General features: G+C 42.3%; 1 protein-coding gene and 1 pseudogene across 1 annotated transcript in view; one reads left to right on the top strand and one right to left on the bottom strand.

The window, feature by feature from the left end:
* The window catches only part of SGCD (sarcoglycan delta), a 422,824-nt gene that overhangs the window by 119,653 nt on the left and 284,907 nt on the right, over window positions 1–18,264 (bottom strand). The window lies entirely within an intron of this gene.
* Window positions 1,269–2,981, top strand: LOC129392304 (tigger transposable element-derived protein 1-like; annotated as a pseudogene).

Here is an 18,264-nt window from a genome sequence, read left to right as displayed (position 1 = left end):
ACGGGTGTAATTAGGGAGAAAAAGGACTGAAATGATTCCTTAGAAGAGTGATACTGGAAAAAAGGGTGAGGAACACTGAGGTAAATACTCGGAAGTAGGACAGGGAGCTGACGGAGCACTGAGTGGGAGGCTTGCCATAGTATGGAAGGATCTGCGAAGGCTTCCTGCGGAAACGAAGAAGGAAGAGGAATTAGGCAGGCAAAGAGACAGCTGAGGTGGAGGCGGGTGGACAGAGCACATCTGCAAGGAGGACATGTATGAAGGCCCGGAGACAAGAGGGAGGATGCGGCTTTCAAGGAATAATGATAAGATCAGCGTAGCCTGAGTGGGCGGAGCAAGATGGTCGTAAAATGAGATTGGTGAGGGCGAGGGGCAAGGTCATGTAGGGCATGTTAAAATTTGAGAGGAGTTTTTACAGTTGGATAGCTGATATTCTGTCTAAGATACTGTTAGAAGGAATCTGGTTGCTTTCTGCTGTTGCTGAGCTGCTGTGACAGCTCTGGACAGCCTATATTCAGAATTATTATTATGTAATAAAAATAAACTTCTGATTTGTTTAAGCCACTGCTTGTTGAGTGTCTGTAATTCCAATAGCTATAGGGCCTGACTACAGGCATACCTCTTTTTTTTGTTTGTTTGTTTGTGTTTTTTTGCGGTACGCGGGCCTCTCACTGTTGTGGCCTCTCCCGTTGCGGAGCACAGGCTCCGGACGCGCAGGCTCAGCGGCCATGGCTCACGGGCCCAGCCGCTCCGCGGCATGTGGGATCCTCCCGGACCGGGGCGCGAACCCGCATCCCCTGCATCGGCAGGCGGACTCTCAACCACCGCGCCACCAGGGAAGCCCAGGCATACCTCATTTTATCGTGCTTTACTTTACTGAGCTCATCGATATTACATTTTCCACAAATTGAAGGTTTGTAGCAGCCCTCTGTTGAGCAAGTCTATTATTGGTGCCGTTTGTCTAACAGCATTTGCTCACTTCGTGTCTCTGTGTCACATTTTGGTAATTCTCACAACATTCCTCACTTTTTCATTATCATTATGTTTGTTATGGTGATCCATGTTCAGTGATTTTTTGATGTTACTATTATCAATGTTTAGGAGCTCCACAAACCATGCCCATATAAGATGGCGAACTAAATTGTTAAATGTTATATGTGTTCTGACTGCTCCACCGACCAGCTGTTCCCTTGTCTCTCTCTCTCCTTGGGCCTCCCTAATTCCTGAGATACAAAAGTATTGAAATTAGGCCAATTAATAAACCCACAATGGCCTCTAAGGGTTTAAGTGAAAGGAAGAGTTGCACATCTCTTACTTTAAATCAAAAGCTAGATATGACTAAGCTTAGTGAGGAAGGCAAGTCAAAAGCCAAGACAGGCTGAAAGCTGGGCCTCTTGTGTCAAACTGTTAGCCAAGTTGTGAATGAAAGGGAAAAATTACTGAAGGAAATTAAAAATGTTACTCTAGCGAACACGCAAATGAGAAGAAAGTTAAACAGCCTTATTGCTGATATGGAGAAAGTTCTAGAGTTCTGGAGAGAAGACCAAAGCAGTCACAACATTCCCTTAAACCAAAGACTAATCCAGAGCAAGGCCCTAATTCTCTTCAATTCTATGAAGGCTGAGAAAGGTGATGAAGTTGGAGAAGAAAAGTTTGAAGCTGGCAGAGGTTGGTTCATGAGGTTTAAGGAAAGAAGCCGTCTCCACAACACAGAAGTGCAAGGTGGGGCAGCAAGTGCTGATGTAGAAACTGCAGCAAGTTATCCAGAATATCTAGCTAAGATAATTCACGAAGGTGGCTACATTAGATGACAGATTTTCAGTGTAAGTGAAACAGCCTTATATTGGAAGATGCTATCTAGGACTTTCACAACTAGAGAGGAGAAGTCAACGCCTGACTTCAAAGTTTAAAGGACAGGCTGACTCTCTTAGGGGTTAATGCAGCTGGTGACTTTAAGCTGAAGCCAATGCTCATTTCTCATTCTTAAAATTTTAGGGCCCTTAAGAATTTTGCTAAATCTACTCTGCCTGTGTTCTATAAATGGAACAACAAAGCCTGGACGACACTATATCTGTTTACAACATGGTGTACTGAATATTTTAAGTTCACTGGTGAGACCTACTCCTCAGAAAAAAAATTCCTTTCAAAATATTACTGCTTATTGACAATATACCTGGTCACCCAAGAGCTCTGATGAAGATGTACAATGAGATTTATCTTGTTTTCATGCCTGCTAACACAACATCCCTTCTGTGGCCCCTGGAACAAGGAGTAATTTTGACTTTCAAGTCTTATCACTTAAGAAATACATTTCATAAGACTATAGCTGCCATAGATAGTGATTCCTCTGATGGATCTGAGCAAAGTAAATTGAAAACCTCTGGAAAGAATTTACCATTCTAGATGCCATTAAGAACATTCATGGTTCATGGAAAGAGGTCAAAATATCAGTATTAAACAGGAATTTGGAAGAAGTTGATTCTAACTCTCATGGATGAAGGGTTCAAGACTTCAGTGGAGGGAGTCACTGCAGATGTAGAGGAAATATTAAGAGAACCAGAATTAGAAGTGGAGCTGGAAGGCGTGACTGAATTGTTGCAATCTCATGATAAAACTTTAATGGATGAGGAGTTGCTTCTTATGGATGAGCAAAGAAAGTGGTTTCTTGAGATGGGATCTGCTCCTGGTGAAGATGCTATGAAGATGATTGAAATGACAACAGAGGATTTAGAATATTACATAAACTTAGTTGATAAAGCAGCGGCAGGATTTTAGAGGACTGACCCCAATTTTGAAAAAGTTCTACCGTGGATAATATGCTATCAAACAGCATTGCATGCTACAGAGAAATCCTTCATGAAAGGAAGAGTCCATTGATGAGGCAAACTTCATTGTTGTCTTATTTTAAGAAATTGCCTCAGCCACGCCAGCCTTCAGCCACCACCACCCCGATGAGTCAGAGGGTCTTGCCTCAATGTTGATGGCTACTATCAGCAAAAAGATTACGACTCAGTGAAGGCTCAGATGATGGTCAGCATTTTATTTTAGCAGTAAAGTATTTTTAAAATTTAGGTAAGTATACTGTTTTTTGTTGACATAGTAATGCTATTGCACACTGAATAGACTACAGTATCCCGTAAACATAACTTTTATATGCATTGGGAAACAAAAAATTTCGTGTGACTTGCTTTATAGCAAGATTTGCTTCTTTGTGGTGGTTTGGAACTAAACCCGTACTATCTCCAAGGTATGCCAGTATACTCTGTAGAATGCATTACAGGAGGTCAAGAGCAAATGCACAGAAATCAGTTAGATGACTATTTCATTAGGTCATGTGAGAAATGATGATGGCCTAGACTAAAGAACTTAACAGTGAAAAAAATGGGAAGGATGAACGTGAGATTGAGGTGGTAGAATTAAAAGAACTTAGTGGGCTTCCCTGGTGGCGCAGTGGTTGAGAGTCCGCCTGCCGATGCAGGGGACACGGGTTTGCGCCCCGGTCCGGGAAGAGCCCACATGCCGCGGAGCAGCTGGGCCCGTGAGCCATGGCCGCTGAGCCTGCGCGTCCGGAGCCTGTACTCCGCAACGGGAGAGGCCACAACAGTGAGAGGCCCGCGTACCACAGAAAAAAAAAAAAGAACTTAGTGATATGAGGGGTGGATGAATAAGAGATGTCCAGCTTTTGGTTGTGGGGGGCGGGGGGGGGACAAGTTTAATTTTGGCTCTGTTGAATTTAAGGAATATATGGAGTTCCCAGATTAAGATGCTTATGGAGGCAACTGGATGTGCAGGTATACTGCTCAAGGTAGAGTTCTAAACCACTGGTATATAAACTTAAAGTCATTGGGATACAGATGATCATCGAAACCAAGAGAATATGTGAAATTATCCAAGAAATGGTTACAGTGATGTCAACAGACAGCCAAGGTCAGAATTTTAAGGGATTCCAACTTTTAAAGTTTGGGTATGAGAGGATGAGTCATCAAAGGAAACTGAAAAGAAGTGGCTAAAGAGACAGAAAGAAGACCAGAAATGGTGTAACATAGGAAGTCAGGAGTAACAAGTATTCCAAGAAGGTGGGAGGAGTTACGAACGTGCTTAATTGGTACTTAGAGTTAAGAAGAGGAATTAAAATGTCCATGGAATCTAGCAACATGGAGGTCATTTACATCATAGGAGCCATTCTATGAAGAGCTGGAGGTGGACTCGTGGGCTGAGGAGAAAGTGGGATGTGGAGAAATGGTTACAGCAAGAGTTCCCACTTGGTGACAAGAGAAGTATAGTAAGACACTTGAGTATTAGATATTGGATATTAGATATTGAAGACCCAGCTATGGTTAGTAACCGAAATTGATAGGGGCACCAGTCTGCTCAATGGCAGATCTATCTATCTATCTATGCATTATTACGTATTAGAAAAAAAGATGTCGATGACAATGATAGAAGGCCAGAATGACAAAAAAAATCTCTGAATAATTTGAATCTTAACAATGGAGAAGAAGAAAATAAGACGTGTTTCCTTTCAAGTATTCTAACAGTGTAATTGAACCGACCATACCATCAAGGTGCACACTTTAAATAATTGTGTAGAATGTGAAACCGCAGAGCAATTTAAGATTCATGTACAAAAATATTCCGGCAAGATATGAAGAGACAAGTAGTTTAATTAAACAAACCCTACTCTAGAAACCAAAAGACCAGAACTCATGCCTGGTGTATCATTAAGCCAAAACTGGAAAAAATAAAAGGGAGTATCCAAGCAACAAGCAACCTCACTTCAGTTTCTTATGACTACATTATTTTTTAGAGTAAATAAAACCACACAACAGAACAAATCATCTCAACTCACTGGTTTTGTATTACATTGATGGAACACCAGAATAAGGCAACCTCTGAGTTAGGACAGTACATGAACAACAGAGCATCAGCAACAGGCTGAGAAGCCTTCTTGACGTGAAACGCAGAGCTGGGCATGAGAGAGACTCCTTGGCTCTCAGAAATGATGTACTGTGTGTCCCATGAATGGGATGAATGTGGCATTCCACTCAAAGTCACCTCCAGGTCTCTGTGGGACTGGTAGCCACAATCAGGCCAACAGTGAGGGGAGAAAGGGAGACAATGGATGTGCACTGTGTGACCAAGTGAAGGAAAGCCTGCCCTTCCACTTGGAAGTCAGGGTAAGAAGGGAGACTTGAACACACTGCTTCCTCTGTCCAGATCTCAGTTGTCTCACAGTGTGAGAACAATCACTCAGAGAGCCAACGGATGCCTGTGAGACCTAAGAAAACAACATGTACATGATTTTAAGGGTTTCCTGGTCATTGAAAAAGAAGTAGAACACTTTCTTCCTGTTGCCAAGTGGGTTGGGGGTGATGCTTTCCTGTGGAGAAGGAAATTGAAACACTAACTGAGGACGATGAAGAAACACTGTCTAAAAAATAATTGGAGAAACTTATAGAGTCATTTTCAGGTGATGGAGAGGATGAGGACTTGAAAAGCAAAACCAGGAAGTTGAAATCTTAATGAAAGTGCGGAACATCTGAAAGCATTAAAACACTTGACTGATTAAACTTCAGAATACAATCTTACTATGAAAGCAAGCCTCAAAATGGACACACTATACAGGTGACTCACATGGTAAATTTGACCGTGTGACTTTAAGCCATCCACTGACTTTATCACTAGTATGGCCAGTGTGTTACTTTATCAGCACCCGTTTTCCCCGGCCAACAAAATACCAGTATTTCATGGAAGCAAAATGCCCAGCTAAATAATCACTTTCCCAGACTCCCTTGAAGCTAGGGGTGGCCATGACACGATTTTGTTTAATGAGATGTAGTAGAAGTCTACTGGGGTGGGGTATTGGGCAAGCTTTTACTGTCCTAATAGGAAGGTACAGATGCAGCTGGTTCCACTCTTCTTTCTACCTGAATATCAACATCATATCTGGAGTTGTAAGAGCCATCTCCCTCCCATGAGACAAAGACCAATAGAATTTCAGGTATGTTGCCCCAGACCACTAAGCCACCAGCAACTGTCAAGTCCCTACTTATTATTTGTTTGAGCCGCCTTATGAGAACCCTGTTACTCACCCCTGTCTAAGGTTCAATACTATTTTACCCAAGACCAATGAGGGAGAAGCAAACTGACCCTTTGAGAGGGTCAGACTCTTCACTAAATCTTTTTTTGCTATAAACCAAAGGACCAAAAGTTGGAAACCACTGTTACTGTACCTTCATACTATACTGAAGTATCTTTTCATGGATTACTGGGTGGGGTTGCATTCTCCCATTCCCTTGCCTTCACTCACGATGTTCTCAGCCAGGAAGCACTTTTCTTTCCTTTTCAGCGTATCACACCCTTTAAGACCCAGCTCAAATGCCATCTCCATGATGAAGCTTTCCCCGGTCCTCTCTCAGTTATCACTAATTGCTCCTTCTTTTGTGCTTCCATAATGCACACCTGATATCTGGGATGAGCACTCATTTCCCTCTATCTTGTGAGGTGGTTCATTGAGTATGTTTTGCCCTCATTCTAATGTCAGCTACTTAAAGTCAAGAACAATGTCCTGAGAGTCTTTGGCTTTTCTAGATAAGTGGCTACAAAAAAATTTAAAGGTTTTGAATTTAATTTCACTTAAGCAGGAAAAGCTGCAGAATGAAAAAGAAGCTTTTGGATGAAAGAGGTATGAGCTGGTCACTATCAGCTATACTATACTGTGATAGCCTTACAGTTTTTTGTCCAGCAAAGGAAATGGCTACATGGTCTCAATGGGACAGGCTGCTACTAGCTCTTCTTTCTATTGGCTCTCGCTTGTAACCTCTCCGATTCACTGCATTCAGTGCAACTTCCCAGAGCCCACCTGTGGCAGGTTTCTTGTCTGGTTTACACCCTGTAATGAGTTCCCGTTTCCTACAACAGGAAGCCCAACTTTTTAACATGATGTGATCAGGCTTAACCCACCTCTTCAGCTTTGTCTGAGGCTTGATAATTTTTTAAAGTATTGATTTATGTTTGCTATCCCCATATTTTTGTCTTCCCTACATTTCAAGCAGATAGCCAGGCCCTTTGCATAGCTTTGCTGTTTGTTTGCACAAAGTAAAATGTACTCTTTGTGGTATATAGTTTCATGAGTTTCGACAAATAGATAGAGTCCTGTAACTACCACCATACGCAAATACAGCACGATCTCCTCATTCTAAAACCCTTTGGGCTCCCTTTTTGGAGGCAATCTCTCTCTCAAGCCCTAACGCCTGGCTCCCACTGTTCTTGGGCCCTGTAGTGGTAACTTTTTAAGGATGTCATATTAATGGAATTATTCAGTAGAGAGTTTGGGGTTTGGCTTTAACTTAGCAAAATGAATTTGAGTTTCATGATGGAAGGTTTTCAGTGGGTCAAAGGCAGAGCTGCCTTAAGTCAGCAGCTATTCCTGCCTTTTGCATAGGCCTAAACTTAGTAAGATTGTGCTGGCTCTCCTACAGTGGGGCGGGAAAGAGAGGAGTGCCTTCGAAGGAAGCCAAGGGGGGGAGGCAGATTTTGCCCCTGATTTATAAGAATTGAGAGATCTAAGGTCCTTTGAAGGCCAGAGTCACCCCTAGGGAGATGGCACACTCTCAGAAGGGAAAGCAGGGTCACGTCCCTTGAAGGCAGGACCCCCTGCACAGGGGCCCAGAGCCTCAGCAAAGATTCCTCGACTTTCTCTATGGCATGAAAGTTGAGAGTCGACATACTTTCAATGACTACACAGGCCAGGAAAATGAAAATATCAGAGGTGAGCTTAATGGACAAAGGATTAGTAGGCTTGCCCATATTTTCTTGATACCATATATGCTTCTTCAACTCCTGAGCAACCCAGTAATGACAGAGATGAAATTTCCTACCAGACTATTGCAGGAGTTCAGAGTCATGTTTAGAGAAGAAAAGTCCTATCAAGAGCTAACATCTAGGGCTTCCCTGGTGGCGCAGTGGTCGAGAGTCCGCCTGCCGATGCAGGGGACACGGGTTCGTGCCCCGGTCCGGGAAGATCCCACATGCCGCGGAGCGGCTGGGCCCATGAGCCATGGCCACTGAGCCTGTGCTTCCGGAGCCTGTGCTCCACAACGGGAGAGGCCACAACAGTGAGAGGCCCGCGTACAGAAAAAAAAAAAAAAAAAAAAAAAAAAGAGCTGACATCTATTAAGTGCTTACTCTTTGCCAGGCACTTTTCCAAGCACTTCACTTGGATTAACTCATTTAATTCTCACTGTACCCCTATGAGGTACAAGATATCACCTCCCTATTTTTAGATGACAAAACTGAAGTGCAGAAAGGGTTCGCAGAGGGTGAGTGTGGCAACCAGAATCTGAATTCAGACAAATCTGGCTGCAGAGCCCATGTTCTTAACTCCTTGCTGAACCTGTTACGCCTTCCATCGTGAGTTTGGTAATTCAGAGTCATACTCCTCAGATCTCCTCCTCCAGGAACAGACCACCCCAGAGTAGTAATGTTTGGTTAGGCACATCCTACTCATGGCCACTTCCCTGCTGCAGGGTCATCTAGGTGGTCCTCTTTGAAATGCTACCTGGCTATACCTGGCTAGTCAGATGCTAGCTTGAGAGAACTGAAACTAAGCAACAGAGAGGGCAATGTCGGTGAGTGACAGACACAAGACAATGACAACCAACATTTACTGAGGATTGAGAATCATGCTAAGTGCTTTTATGGACATAGTCTTTTTCATCTTCCTGGCAATCCTATGAGTTGGGAAATACAGGCAGGTTCAGTAATAACTTATGCACTGTTACAAAGCTACTTCGTAATCGAGCTGGGAGAAGAACTCAAACAAACTAGTCTCCCAGCTCACATTTTTAACAATCAAACATAGATTTGGGGCTGGCAGCCATGTTGAAAGGTGCACAAGAAGTAGCATCTCAATGAGAAAATGTGACAAAGCAGAGCAGAGAAAAAAGAGGTCATGTGGCTCCTAGGGGCAGAGGAAGCACTGGCATTCTAGAAGCTTCCCTGCTGATCTCATAATACTTGACTGAACGTGGATAAGCAGCCTTAAGTGAGCTTAGCATCTTCAAAGAGAAAATACAACTGAGTAGGCAGTTCTTCAGTAAATGGAAGTGGAGGTTTTCCATTTCATTTGCTTTCTGACATTAAACCCAAGCCATGGCAACTGTAATAGTCTTGAGTTCCCATTTCCCTTTGCCTCCAGTGTTTCATAACAGGCATCAAAACCTGGATTGGTATTCAACTTGGATTAGGGAATATAAGTATGGAAAAAAGGGCAGTAAAAAAAAAAAATGAAGTTTCTTCTTCAACTGTGTCCATCATTGCAAATCTTCAAGACTTAGCAAGAAACAAAGTCTGGAGAAAGAACTTCAAAAGAAGACACCACACGTGCCAGTGAGCAAGGGAAGAGTTGAATGGTGACAATGTCTTACTCTGTTTAACATTCCCTCACTCTCCTTTTGATATTAGAGCAATTATTTGCTTTGGGGAAACCAGCTAGGGCTGATAATCACATGTCCCTCCCCACCACCTCCAAACATACAGAAGGGAACGTGATCCAGGCTGACCAATCAGAATATCTGATTCCCCAGAAAGAGAGTTTGCTCTAAGAGCATGTGACCTAAGTAGGGCCAATCAGTTCTTTTCAAGGGTTGCTATGGCTGCCTACACAACGGTGTTCCCGTCTCTTTCTTTCTGAGATGATGTCCACTAAGGAGTTGCCTGAAGGAAACCTGTGCAGGGGGAGAGATGTTAAAGGCACCAGAGTCTGTCTTACCTGAAATTTTAAACTATCTACTGAGTGAGCACATTCCCATCTTTCGTATTTTTTAAAAAAATATATTTTAAGCCTGATTAATTTTGTTTTCTGTAACTTACAATTGGAAGCACCCTGAATAATGTGTAATTTTCCTCGTGGGGTGGAGGAGTCAATGTCATGACTGTCTCTAACAAGCCACATCACTAACGCAAGGAGAAGAACTATTCTCTGGAGCCCACAAACAAGTCTGCCTTTGGAGAGAGATCATTATTCCTGTACGACTCCACTTCAAACACCTGATCAATACAAAATGGAAATCCACAGGGCCAGTCAATTTTTACTACCAGACAAGAGTTGTGAAAGCCAGTATGCTCGAAAGTGTCCTTCTGGTGTGACTTGGTGTAAGATGCCTTTGAGGGCATTTAGCATCTCTATTTAACAAGCCAGGAGCCAGTGCATTTTGTGAGTTTTTTTATAGCTTCTTCCTCTACTCCTATAAACAGTGCCAATGTCACACAGTAAGATAAAAAACAGCGTCTATGAGGTCTAAATTAGTCAGTGCCAAAGAGTATGTTCTTGGATGTTCAACTGATTTAAAGAAGAAAGGAAAAAAAAAAAAAAAAAAAAAAAAGCAAGGGTCAAAACCCAAATCTGTAGAGCTTTATAGCTCGATTTGGGGATTTGCTAAGTGTATTGTGCACTGCTTTGTCAATCAAATGACAGTTAATCAATACTAATCTGACGCCAGCTGATTCTTCTTTTTACCTAAACAGTATTAAGGTATACTACCTATGAATATATTTTATCCCACGCTGTAAATCTATATGCTTTAAAGTAAATACATTAGTATCTCTTTTTAAACGGAATGCACTGCATATACAAGGAAATAAAGATGAATTACCAAGTTGTCCTGAAAAATGCCTTTCTGATGCATTATGAAAATGTTTCCGCTTTCAAGGCAATAGTAAATAGATCAGACATTTCCCATCATTTTATATTATGATCTATATCCCAGTCTCTGGGAGAACCTATTAACACCCAGAATATCTTATGGACAGAGTGCCCTTTTTGGGCTGGTGCAGGTGAATTTTTCTTTTCTTTTTTCCTCTGTTTGTTTATACCTTCATTTCTTCCTTCAGTCAATATTTATTTAGTGCCTGATGTGGGCTAGGCAATGTCCTAGGTACCAGAAATAATAATGGTGAGCAATAGTAATAATATCTACAGACCCAACAATTTGCCCTATTTTCCAATTTGTCCTCAGTCAACTAGGCCAATACACACCTAGGGTCAAGCCTTCCTATGCTGCACCATCTCAGCCTGTTCATACATACCAGAGCTGGATTGAAACAACAATGACCTAATTCCTGAATATCACTTTATGGGGATTTTCACATATACTTTTAAATTCTTATAAACACCCATATGAAAGGAGCAGAGGAGATGAACATAAGTGACTCATTTAAGGTCAAGCATCTGACAAGCCCAGGACTATATCATACTACAGATACCTGATGGCTATGATAATATCTACCTCCCAGACTGTTGTAGAGCTTCAATGAATTACCACAGGTATAGCACTCAGAACAGGGCCTGGTGCACAGTAAGAATGCAATAAATGCTAACTGTGATGATGAAGATACTCTTGTTTAGAAACAGACATAAAGCCACTGCCACAGTCAATTTGCCTGTCCATTTGTGGGTTGCACCATCCATTGGTCCATCCGTCCACCATTTATTGTGTATGAGGAATGGCAAAACTACTGAGATTCTGTGTTGAACACGCCAAAGCTTCCATACCTCTCAGTCTACAGACAGATTTTTCAGTCTTCGGCATTTGTATTTGTTATCAGACTTCACCCACTACAATGGCAGAGCTGAATAGGTGTGACAGGGATCCCATGGTCCACAAACCTAAAATATTTGCCATCTGGCCCTTTACAGAAAAAAAGAGTCCTGGCCTAGATTCTCATATCTTTGCATTCTTGTAGCTGTTCTCTCATCATCCCTTGGAATTTAAGAAATAAACAGTGATGGCTTACCTAAATGGGCCAATCAACTTGTTTACATTTGATGATATGCCCAAAATGCAGAAAAGAACTTCATGATTCTGGCCTTACTGATTTTCCCAGTGGACTTCTTTCTATTGCCCTCTATAGGTGGCTGGATAACCTTGCGAAAATATTCTTCCAAAGCATGAACTCACTCTTCTGTGGTCCTACCGCTCTCTTCCTTTTTACTCTCTCCTTATTATGCCCCAAATGTTTTCAGCTATCCTTGGATCCCTTATGATATCATGTTTGGCCCAATTTTTTGCATTATGTGGACTCACTAGGCAGAGAGTATCGTTCTTGTGTTTCTTTGCTAGAATTCTTTTTTTATCAGCATTACTTTGGTTTTTACTGCTGAAGTCTATGCCAGTTGATATGTTGTTGGGCAGTTATAAGTTTTCTTTTTTTTTGTGGTATGCGGGCCTCCCTCTGCTGCGGCCTCTCCCGTTGCGGAGCACAGGCTCCGGACGCGCAGGCTCAGCGGCCATGGCTCACGGGCCCAGCCGCTCCGCGGCACGTGGGATCCTCCCAGACCGGGGCGCGAACCCGGTTCCCCTGCATCGGCAGGCGGACGCGCAACCACTGCGCCACCAGGGAAGCCCATAAGTTTTCTTTTTAAAATATTATTTTGCACTAGAATTTTAAATATTTAACTGTTGGCTTATAGGAAACAGTCAAGGTTCTAAGGAGAACAATGATTGATTCTAAACTGAATCCAGGCACATTTAGTGTATTATGTTGTTCAATCATTGTAACAGCCCACAAGTTAGGCACTGTTATCATCTCCATCTGCAGATGAGGAAACTGAGGTTTTGAGAGAGGAAATTAATGTTTAAAATGATAAAATATAGTAAATTTATTAAGAACTTAGTATATCTGAGGAACTGTGGTAAGCTTTACATGTCGGTCTTATTTAATTCCCAGCATGACTATCTAGGAAAGCAGTACTGATCCTTCCATTAGGCACAAAAGGCTCAGTCAGGTTGCTGACTTGCTTAGGATCCCACCACAAGTAAGTGGGGGCAGCAGGACTTAATACTGAAATCCGACTGAGGTCAGGAAGCTGTGTTCTGGGGATTCTCACTTAAAACCTATCCTGTGGTTCACTCACAAGGACATCCATCTCCTCCCTCTACCTCCCCCCTGAGTCAGATGTGGTGCCTACATGCAGCTCCGTCATTGAGCAATGACCTTAAAATGTTCTGGGTATTTCCTGTCTGTGGTTTGGCGATTAGAACGGTAGAAGGAAAAGACAAAATCTGTCATGGCGATGTTTTCAAATCAAATGAGTATCAGCTTTAAGCTCTCAAGGATACCTGATTCTAACGATTTCTTTACTATCTCTTATTTTACAAATGAACCCTAGTCCCAGTACTGATCAGTAATGGAAGATGAACATTAGAACTTCTGTCCATTAATAAATATATGCTCTAAATGAGAAGTTGTCAATGGGCTACTGAAGTTGACCAAAGACATTCCCAAGAGATACCCTTTAGATCTTTACCGTACAAGGAATTTTAAACCCTACATTTTGATAACTGAACCAAGCCACTCTTAGCTCTTGCCACTTCATCTTTGTAGGTGAAGGGATATAGTCTTTCCATATTGCACATTTTGCTTCTATACTTTACCAAGCAGAAATACAGCTTTAATTTATAGTAGTGTGGATACTACAAGTTGGGTCTTTTAACTCACTGTTGAGTGTTTTTTTTTTTTTTTTTCTTTTTCTATATGTTGTAGCATAGTTCTGGTTAATGTGTTTGAATATTGGTGCAGGATCTTCCTGAGCCAGGGATGGAACCCGTGTCCCCTGCATTGGCAGGCGGATTCCCAATCACTGCGCCACCAGGGAAGTCCCACTTTTAGTCTTTAAAAACTGCCCCTTATATAAGTAGGTCCCATTAAAGTCAGATAAGTAAGCTAAATATATAAGACGAATGGCAAGACTGCCATCTAGGTCTGCTAAACTTGCTCTACACGTTTTTATAGCCCTCAAAAAGTCCCACCCCAAGGTCCAATTTTAGGGACACTGGACACTAATAAATCAATAAGCCCAGTCTCATTTTTCTGAATCTTCTTACTCAGGCAATGCAAAAATTCCTTCCAGATTTTCATGACAAATGGAAACAGCTCAAGGAGGAGGCTCACTAAATGGATGCCAGTGTCATCCCCCCTAATCCATTAGAGCAAAGAACATTCAGAGACCCAGGGACCCCACAGAAACCACCCTCCCACCAGGCAATTGATCATAACTTCAGGATTGGGCCAAATCAGCCCTAAAGGAAGAAAAGAAAATGCTACCAATTTCAGCACATCTCAGAATGATAAGGAAACAGATCCAACTATGAGATGTTATGAGTTCTACTGTAGTAGTCTTCAAGGCATGCATCTACTATACAACTCAGCATGTGCCATTTTAAATGCCTGGGATGACAAAGTGCAGGCTATCTTTTGCCCCGATAAGAGGTTTTTGTACTGAGGAAACAATACTCGTTCTCAATGGAAAGGGACTTGGGGGGAAGCATCACAAACAAGTGATGTAAAAAATGTAAAAGATATAAAGCGGAACTAAATGCATATGAGGTCCTTAACAAATGTCAGTAAAGTCATGAATGCCTTTTTAGGTCTATTTCAACTATAAGATTATATAAATAAGGGAATGGATATCCATCCTATATAACAGGCATAATATATGCTGTATCGAGAAGTAATGGAACTTCCCATGAGGAATGTCTTGCCCAGGCTGCTACATTCCTTACTTCATGGACAAAAGTAGGGCATCACACTGCTCCAAATGGGAGGCAGAGATTCAAACCTCTACTCATGTCACTTCTGTTTTCCCCACTCCAAACAGCCATCTCCTGCAGAGCTGTCATCTTGAATTCTTTGCTTCTGCCACTACTTTAGGGACAAGCCCCAGGCTGGAGAGACAGCAGGGTCACCCTTACCAGTGACTGACATTCACTGTGTACCTGCTGTGTGTATGGCCTGACGTCAGGCACTACAGAGGGGGAAAGAATGGCATCTACAACCTTGAGAAATCAGAAAGAAGGACATGCAACCTTCTGAGGGGATGAAGGGCAGAGAACCAGAGACACTCGAGTTTACTTACAGAGGGACTTCACTCAGTGATCTGTACACCTTCCCTCTGGTCCATGGCTTCTCAAACTTGGTATTATTAACATCTGGGCCAGGTAATTCTTTGTTGTGGGAGCTGTCCTGTGCATTGCAGGATGGTGAGCAGCATCCCTGTCCCCTAGCCATTATGTGCCAGTAGCAAGGCCCCCACCCCCTTCACTTCTAGTTGTGACAATCAAAGATATCTGTAGACATTTATATACATTTCCACTGGGGGGCAGAATCATCCTTGTTGAGAACCATTATCTGGTCCCAGGGCACTGTAACATCCTCATCCTAACAGCTCCAAGCTAACCCCATCCTCAGAATTTAACCATAGAGCTAGCTCCATGTGAAAAAGGAGGCCCTTTCATCTGCTCCGTGATATTAAACACGAAATGATACAGACATACCTCAGAGTTTGGAATCATGTCTTATACTTGTTATATTCCACCTGAATCCCCAGCTTAACATAGAGATTGCACATAATATGTGCAACAATTGTTTTTTAGATGTTGATAACTATCTAACATTGGCTTTGCTTGGTAATCTTGGGCATACTGTATAATGGGTTAAAAATACAGTTCTGAGAAGAGATCTTCAGCAGCCCGACAAAAGCCTCCATGGCAGAAAAAAGGAGAAGAACGCTTGCTTTCGGATGACCATCCAACATAAGTATCAGGCAAGGGTTCAGAGATCACAGTCCATCTCTTAGAACTTTCTGCATCATCCACAGGGGTGCTTGGGGGAGGGTCATACTCACAGCAGGGTCTAACCACTGTTATTGTGAGGTGTGGTGACTTATATCTCACCTGAGTCAAGGTCTGACCTCACGGTAGAAGCACACACTAGCTGAGAAACTTTGGGCAAGATGTTTTACCTCCATAGGCTTCAATCTCTTAATCTCTAAGATGGAGATTTAGAAATTTCCTTTCTTTTTTTTTTTTTTTTCTCTCCATCCTAAGTACCTTTAAGGATGGTTCAGAGAATCAAATAAGACGCCAGCAAATATTCAGATCTAATTCAGTTTTACTGTGCAGAGGGTGACTATACATTCAGTTTTCTAGGATTTCATGAGTCCTTGTGCATTAGCCCACCTGTGGTTTGTGGTAGCACAAACATTCCCCCAAACTCACTTATATAATTGTTCTGTCTGAGAATCACGGAAGGAAAGAAGGAAGGGAGAGCAGGACAAAGATGGAGACAGAAAGAGGAAAGGAATCGTCTTAAACACCAGTCAGTTCAGCTGCTCTCCCACAGTTCATTTTTTATCCCTCCATTGTTCAGGTGACAGGACGAAGGTATGTATGTATGTATGTATTTATTTTTATTTTAACATCTTTATTGGAGTATAATTGCTTTACAATGGTGTGTTAGTTTCTGCTTTATAACAAAGTGAATCAGTTATACATATACATATGTTCCCGTATCTCTTCCCTCTTGCGTCTCCCTCCCTCCCACCCTCCCTATCCCACCCATCTAGGTGGTCATGGAAGCAACCTAAGTGTCCATCAACAGATGAATGGATAAAGACGATGTGGCACAAATTGAGTTATTTGTAGTGAGGTGGAGGGACCTAGAGTCTGTCATACAGAGTGAAGTTAAGTCAGAAAGAGAAAAACAAACACCGTATGCTAACACATATATATGGAATCTAACAAAAAAAAAAGGACGAAGGTTTTGAACTTGAGTTCAGTTACCAGGCTGGACCACAAGAGTAACAGTGGTCTTCTATGTTATCTTCTTCCAGCAGGAAGCGCTTCTCCTGCCTTTCCTAACTTCACCCAATGAAATCCTTCAAGGGCTAACTCAAATCTCCACTTCTCAGAGAAGGCCCTTCTTTGGAATTTCTGTGACCCCAATGCTCTGGGCACTTTTAGGGTACATTTTTCTGGTGCATTTCTCACATTTCATCCTCCAGCATAAGTTCCCAAAGGCAGGTAGAGACCATGCCTTATAAATCCAATGCCCTGGCACCTTCCATTGGTTCACTAGAAATCTTTGATCAGAATATGCTAAGGAGAGACATATTTTCAGAGTCCTGGGAGAAAGAATTAGGCCAGAGGAACTTGTTCATGCAAGGATGCCCTCATTAAACATACAGTTGAAGCACTAGAGCCTGAACACTCCCCAATAGCCAATCAGCTAGACAGATAGGAAGTCGAGAGGGAAAGTCATTTTCCTTGGCAGCTGAGACGCATTTAACAGCCAAAGGAGAAAAGCACATTTACCTTTATCCATAGCTCATAGGCACCCTGCATACTAATTGCATATCAGCTCTCTCCTTTGTTTGGTTAAATGCAGTCTCTTCCACAAGCCCATGATACGACAACTTTAAATGTGCTCTGACCTCTGATCAGCTCCCACCAAGCAATTCAGAGGGAAGAAATGCACTGTGTCCAGACATCATCAGCCGCGCTTGTGCTCTTTCCAACCGGCATAATCCTGTCCTTTGCCATAGGCACAGCCTGTTTCCTTTGGGCTGAGAGTGAAAAAGAGCAACGGGAACTGTCTGTGAGCAATGTAAGCCTTGTAGAGCAGGCTCATGACTTTCCTTTTGGAATAAACTACCAACCATAGATCTCATGGGTGCATTTGGTCCCAAGACTAGCAGATTTGTCCAACCTACCCCTCACCGGCTGATTGTCCCCACAGCAACCTATAAATCACAAATCAGATCTTGTCACGCCCCAGTCTGAAGCCCTTCAGTGTCTCCCCACTACTTTTTTTTTTTTTTTTTTTTTTTGCAGTACACAGGCCTCTCACTGTTGTGGCCTCTCCCGTTGCAGAGCACAGGCTCCAGACGCGCAGGCTCAGCGGCCATGGCTCATGGGCCCAGCCGCTCCGCGGCATGTGGGATCTTCCCGGACCGGGGCATGAACCTGTGTCCCCTGCATTGGCAGGCGGACTCTCAACCACCGCGCCACCAGGGAAGCCCCCCCAACTACTTTAAAATCTATATCTCAATATGATACACAGTGCCCACTATATTATAGTTTTATAATATATTCATACACACACACACCTCCATAAGTATCCAGGTATTTGTAATAGTTATATATATTTTGTATAACTTATATAATGTGTATACATATAACATATACACATATATATGACATATATAACAAATACTTACACCATACATACATATGAAACATATATAGAAATGTATATTTGTAGCTACATGTATGTGATATATGTTAAAAGCATAGGCTCTTTATAACAAAATAATGAATTGCACACTTTAAATAGGTGAATTATATCTCAACAAAGGTGTTATAAGAAAACAAAATATACGCTCTAGAGTCTGATTATCTGGGTTTGCATCTCTCTTCTGCCACT

This window comes from Physeter macrocephalus, chromosome 8 (assembly GCF_002837175.3).
Source record: "Physeter macrocephalus isolate SW-GA chromosome 8, ASM283717v5, whole genome shotgun sequence".
Classification (NCBI taxonomy): Eukaryota; Metazoa; Chordata; class Mammalia; order Artiodactyla; family Physeteridae; genus Physeter; species Physeter macrocephalus.
Note: the sequence above shows the minus strand (reverse complement) of the source record. Positions and strands in the feature narration are given on the sequence as shown.